Raw genomic sequence first — 6,157 nt, 5'->3', positions numbered from 1 at the left:
TCAAACAGTCCATGCATGTCTACAAGAGCCCCCGCGACAACTTTGCCATCAGATTTCTCAAGTCCTGTGTTTCTATACAAATTTTGTGAGACAGAGTTACACAACAACAGATAATCTATAAAACAAACTCTGGCCAGTAGGCGGAATAAACACAAAGAACGTGTAGATTCATCCACATAACTGTCCCGAAGGTGTGATATTCCACAAAAGAAACTCCAGCTGCTAGGCGGAACCAGCACAAAAAAAAAAAAAAAAAAAAAAAAAAAAGGGGGCACTCAGTTTCCTCGAACAGTCAAATTAATGTTAAGTGAGCCGGCCCATTTGGCTGCTACATGAGTGCAACAAATGACCTAATCACTCCAATGTCTTGCAAGAAATACTCCACATTAGGCGGAACTCCAATGTCTTGCAAGAAATACTCCACACTAGGCAGAACCAGCACAAAAAGAAACAAAAAAGATGCTCAGTTCCTCGAATAGTCAAGTGAATGTTCAGTGAGCTGGTCCATTCGGCTACAATGTGAGTACCACAAAATAACTTACTCATTCCATTGACTTTATGAAGGACATCACTTGCTAGAGACATGTTTTGCAGCCATCCTTAGCATCTATTCTCCATTTGGCCAGGAACATCAGTGCAAAAGCGACCTTCTGTTGATGTGAGTTTCTTGCATTCCTTGAATCGATCACATTTCTCTATGTCTGGGAACAAGAAAATGCTGTGCTTCTTCCAAAAAAAAGCCTTCATTTACTCCTCGCCTCGCGCAACACGAGATCTTTATCAGATGATCTCAGAAATGTGGCCAGAATTGATTGGGGCCTGTCTTCCTCAGTGGATCACCGAGCCGGAAACCTTGTGAGCTCGCTCGATTTCCAGCTTATGGCCTGTTATGTCAAGCAGATTTTGAAAAAGCCCGTCCAGGAATTTCACCATATCCTGACCCTCTTCGTCTTCAGGAATTCAGACCATTTGGATATTATTCCGCCAGTAATGGTTCTCCATGTCCTCCAATTTCTCCCAGACTCCAAATCCACTTTGGTCGCTAGCGATTTAGCAGTTCCCTTCAGCTCTGGAATCAACCAAGGCAGAAACCATACTGCAGCCGGGCCGGGAGAAGTGTCCGAAGTCCAGGGGTTTTTTCCAATGGTGTTGCACTCATCAATAACCCCTTTCCTACTGTCGAGTGGTGTCTTTTACCGGACAGGAAGCAGAGAGATGATCAGAATGAGCACAATGAAAACATAGTCCATTAACGAGATGTCGCTGTTTCTCCCTACGTGAGATTTGGGTTCTTCTGACTTTCTCAGTGTCGGGCCATGATATTGAATTATATTCTCTCTTAACAACACACTGGCAACTGACTATCAACCGACAGCCTGAATGTCATTACAGTACAATACAACCTACTGTATATTTTATATATACTATATATACTATTTTTATTGTATAATGTGTATTCTATATTGTGTGTATTGTATACTGTACATTGTATATTATTATTTGTATATTGTGTTGTGTGTAATTATGTGTATATTAGATATGTAAATTGTGTTGTGTAAATCTGATGTTTATTGTAAATTGGTATATGTCTCATCACTGTCATGACTGCTATGTTGCTCTGAACTGCACCCAAGACTTTCACCCACTATTGCACTTGTGTATATGGTTGTGTGACAATAAAAGTGATTTGATTTGATATTGGTGAGTTGGCAGAAGAAGCAAACCGAGTAGGATGATCAGCCGCCCTGAAAGCGGCATTGGCGGTGGCGACGGCATAGGGTCAGGCATTGATCGACTCGGATTGCCAGATCCACCAAGTCATCGAAGCGCGGAGGCAAATCCAAAGAGTAAATCTTGTCCAGGATGTTGTCTGAAAGCCCATGCTGAAATCGATCCCACATGGTGTGATCATTCCACTCACAAGAAGCAACCAGGGTGCGAAAGACCCTTGCCGCCTCCCTACCTTGAGACAAGCGATCTAACACTTGGTGGAGCTCTGTGGAAAAGATTTTTTATACTCCTGAATAAATCAAATAATGTAATGGTCAGCTATAACTCTGAGGACCCCTTTCCCACTTTCTTGCTCATGGTGGATGCAACAGTAGGACATGTGGCCTGGTAAGTTTTATATTTTTTTCATATTTTAAACAAACAATGTTTAAGTCTCTGCAGTCATAGCTTCAATATGTCAACTCTGTCATTCCCATTATGATCATTTCTGTTAGAATTGTGGGATAAATTTTGGCATTTTAGTTTAGGTTACAGAAGCAGCTTTAACTGAGGAAAAAACTAAATGGATCCAATGTATAACACATAGTTAAGATGGAAAAATAACAGAAAATGTTTAATGTATTTTATCACATAACTCCTTTACTGAACACCATTATTAGATAATTAAAGAACTTACACTCATGTTGGATGGATCAAATTAATATAGCATGCTTTTTAGTGTGTCTGATGGAGATGACACAAATTGCAGTAAGATGTAAGTTATGAAGTGAATATATGTACATTTTCAGAAAAAAAGTGTTTTTATAAAAACTTGTTCCCTTACATGGTTCGTTTGCTGAGACCTTTGTCTACAAATATTTCCACATCAAATTAATTTAGTATTTAAAAAATAAAATCTAAAACTTAGATTTTAAACATGTTTTGTCCCTTATCTCAAGAATCAGTGATTTAATATTGTAATTGTTAGTTTGCATGTTATTTTCATGTTCAATCAAATCTTTTTTTTTTTTTTCATTATTAAATCCTCATTTCACGTATTTATATTACAGTCTTATTGATTACATGGCATCAACCTGCTATTGTGGTATTACGGCTCACTTGCATTTTCCACTGAGGCTGCAGATTGTAATATAAAAATATAGTGTCTTCAATATAAGACATATCATGAGTTTCACCTCTTAAATTGATATGTAGTAAAATACAAACATTAATGTGTATTGTGCAGTGGATAAAACCCTTGAATAATCATATTCAAATGCAATTTAGAGTGTTGTTTATCTTCTGCAAAGTAAGTAATATCGGTTTTATATGTTTAAGCGAGTAACATAATACAGTATCAGCATTAAAATAGCTTGCATGACTCCACTCTGCTGGTAATCTCCGAGTCCTCAAACCATGAGATTCTTCCGTGCAGAAGAGCAGTGCCGAATCACAACTGATGTAAAGTGTTCCTCCGCATGTACAGTAACTTGCAGTTTTATGCTTACATAGAGTAGCTTTAATATAAGGGCTTGGAAATTTTACGTATTAACTTATTATTATATGCGTATAATATTTTTTGTTTAATGTGTAAAAAAAAAAAAAAAAAAATGCAATTAATTCAGTATCTGTTTTTTTGTTTGTTTTTTTACTTCCTGAAACTTCATGCAATGGGAGTAAGGTATCCCGAGTTGTTCTGGCAGGCTACTCAGCCTGAAAGGCTCTGAACAAGCTCCGTGCCAGGAACAAACCCAGGCACATCTGTACAATGGGCAAAACTTCACCAATGTTTTCCCCACTTTTTGTGGCTAAAATTGGCATATATAAATTTCCAGGAGGTACATGCTCGACTCAACTGCAGATCTTAGTACAGATACTGATTGTGTGGAGTAGCAGTGCACACTTATTCACTGCGTGCAACACATGTCTATCTTTTTGTATTTTCTATCTATCTATCTATCTATCTATCTATCTATCTGTCTGTCTGTCTGTCTGTCAACACTATTTCTATCTATCTATCTATCTATCTATCTATCTATCTATCTATCTATCTATCTATCTCTATCTGTCTGTCTGTCTGTCTGTCTGTCAACACTATTTCTATATGTCTGTCTGTCTGTCTGTCTGTCTGTCAACACTATTTCTATCTATCTATCTATCTATCTATCTATCTATCTATCTATCTATCTATCTATCTCTATCTGTCTGTCTGTCTGTCTGTCTGTCTGTCAACACTATTTCTATATATCTATCTGTCTGTCTGTCTATCTATCTATCTATCTATCTGTCTGTCTGTCTGTCTATCTTTTTGTATTTTCTATCTATCTATCTATCTGTCTGTCTGTCATCTTAAACTTTCAGAACAGGCTTTTTCAAGCCAACCTAAAGTTTGTCCACAAACTATCTGGACATTTGAGACAAAGTATCAAGTAAATATACCTTTGATTATTTTTTTATGTTTGTTGTAATGTATCATGTACCATAATTTAATTGTGATTTATCACAAAAGAACCTGTGCAATTACTTAGTTAAAAATGTTTTATTGATTCACAGCCACATGTAATATATTGTGTGCCGAGCCGTTCCCCAGACAAAACACGTACATCTCCAAGATGTCTGTTTAAGAGCGCTTCATCTGGAAAGCATCGCAATCTAAACAACATCTACTAAACATCTTAAAAAGATCAGATTTATCTAAATCATAAACGTCTCAAAGACATCTGCTGAATGTCTTATTGACATCTGAAAGGAAAAATCTTATAGATGTATTGCAGATGAGCAAACAACCTAAAAATACGTCTTCCAGATGTAAACACACACATCGAATAGACGTCTGTGCTGATGTAGCCTACATGTGCTATCGTTATTATGCAAAAAAAAAAAAAAGCATAATAAAAATGCAAATAGTCAATTACTTGTTGTGGCGGAGATGGAAGATGTCGCTCCAAACATGCCGTAGAGAATGGAACACCTCAGGGGAGTACTGTAATTCCCACTTTATTTTCTGTGATGATAAATGATATATTTGTAAATATACCACTGGACATGGGAAGATTACTGTTTGCGGATAACGGGGCTCTGTGGAAAAAAGGGAGGAATGTGCAACACATAGTTAAGAAAATACAAGATGGGATACAACAGGTTGAAATGTGGGGAATGAAATGGGGATTTAAATTTTCAGTGGAGAAGACCAAAGTGATGCTTTTTACAAGAAAGAAAATCAGGGACGGTAATAATCAAAAATTATATGGGAGTAACCTGGAACGAGTTGAAAGTTTTCATTTCTTGGGAGTGCATTTTGACTCTAGATTAACCTGGAGAGAGCATATTAAAAATGTGGAGAATAAGTGTAAAAAGTAATAAATATTATGAGATGTCTTGTAGGAGTGAAATGGGGAGCTGATATTGAATCACTGAAATATGTATATGTAGCTCTAATAAGATCAAGGCTAGAATATGGGAGTGCGGCATTTGGATCAGCAGCAAAATCTATGCTTGCGAGATTGGATGTAATACAGGCTTAGGCCTTGAGAGTATGTTTAGGGGTAGTGAGAACATCACCAGTGTGTGCGCTTCAAGTTGAGGCAGGAGAAATGCCATTGAGTCTCAGCCAAAAACAGCTGCTGGTAAATTACTGGATAAATCTGAGGGGGCATGAAGATAGTCATCCAACTAAAAGTGTGTTACAGGCCAGCTGGGAAAGGGAGAGAGTGAAAAAATTATGTTTTGGCTGGACAGGAGATGCAGCAGCAAGAGACTTGGGAGTGCATGGAAAGGACTTCTGTCCGATTGTAATATGGCCTATTACCCCTGCGTGGATGCTAGAAACTCTGGTGGTAGATTTGGAACTGCTTCAAATCAAGGCTAGAAATAAAAGTATAGATCTGGTGAGTGAGTTTTATAGATATAAGAAATCTAAGTATAAAGACTATGAGCAGATTTTTACAGATGGATCAAAGGATCCAATAACAGGAAGTACAGGTTTTGCGGTTGTAGTTCCTAACCAGAGAAGTGAGATATGCAGACAGACTTCAAATTACTTAAGTGTGTATACTGTCGAATTATATGCCATATTGATGGCATTAGAATGGGTGGAACAAAATGAAACAAACAGAGTCCCAGTTTGTAGTGATTCAGTCTCTGCTCTGTACAGTCTTATATCAAGTATGACCAGTAATTGTCAGGATTTAATCTACGAAATAATATCATTACACTCAAGACTAAGGAAACAAGGCACCGAGATCATATTCATTTGGATTCCCGCACATACAGGCATTATGGGTAATGAAAGAGTGGACAAACTAGCCAAACAAGCTGTTAAAAAAGAAAACATAGACACAAATATTAGTATCTCAAAATCAGAAGGAAAGAACATTGTATGGAGAGAAATCATTAAAGAGTGGCAGCAGCAGTGGGATCAGGAGATAAAAGAAAGACATTTATATTC

This window comes from Myxocyprinus asiaticus, chromosome 13 (genome assembly GCF_019703515.2).
Source record: "Myxocyprinus asiaticus isolate MX2 ecotype Aquarium Trade chromosome 13, UBuf_Myxa_2, whole genome shotgun sequence".
In the NCBI taxonomy this organism is placed as follows: Eukaryota; Metazoa; Chordata; class Actinopteri; order Cypriniformes; family Catostomidae; genus Myxocyprinus; species Myxocyprinus asiaticus.
Note: the sequence above shows the minus strand (reverse complement) of the source record.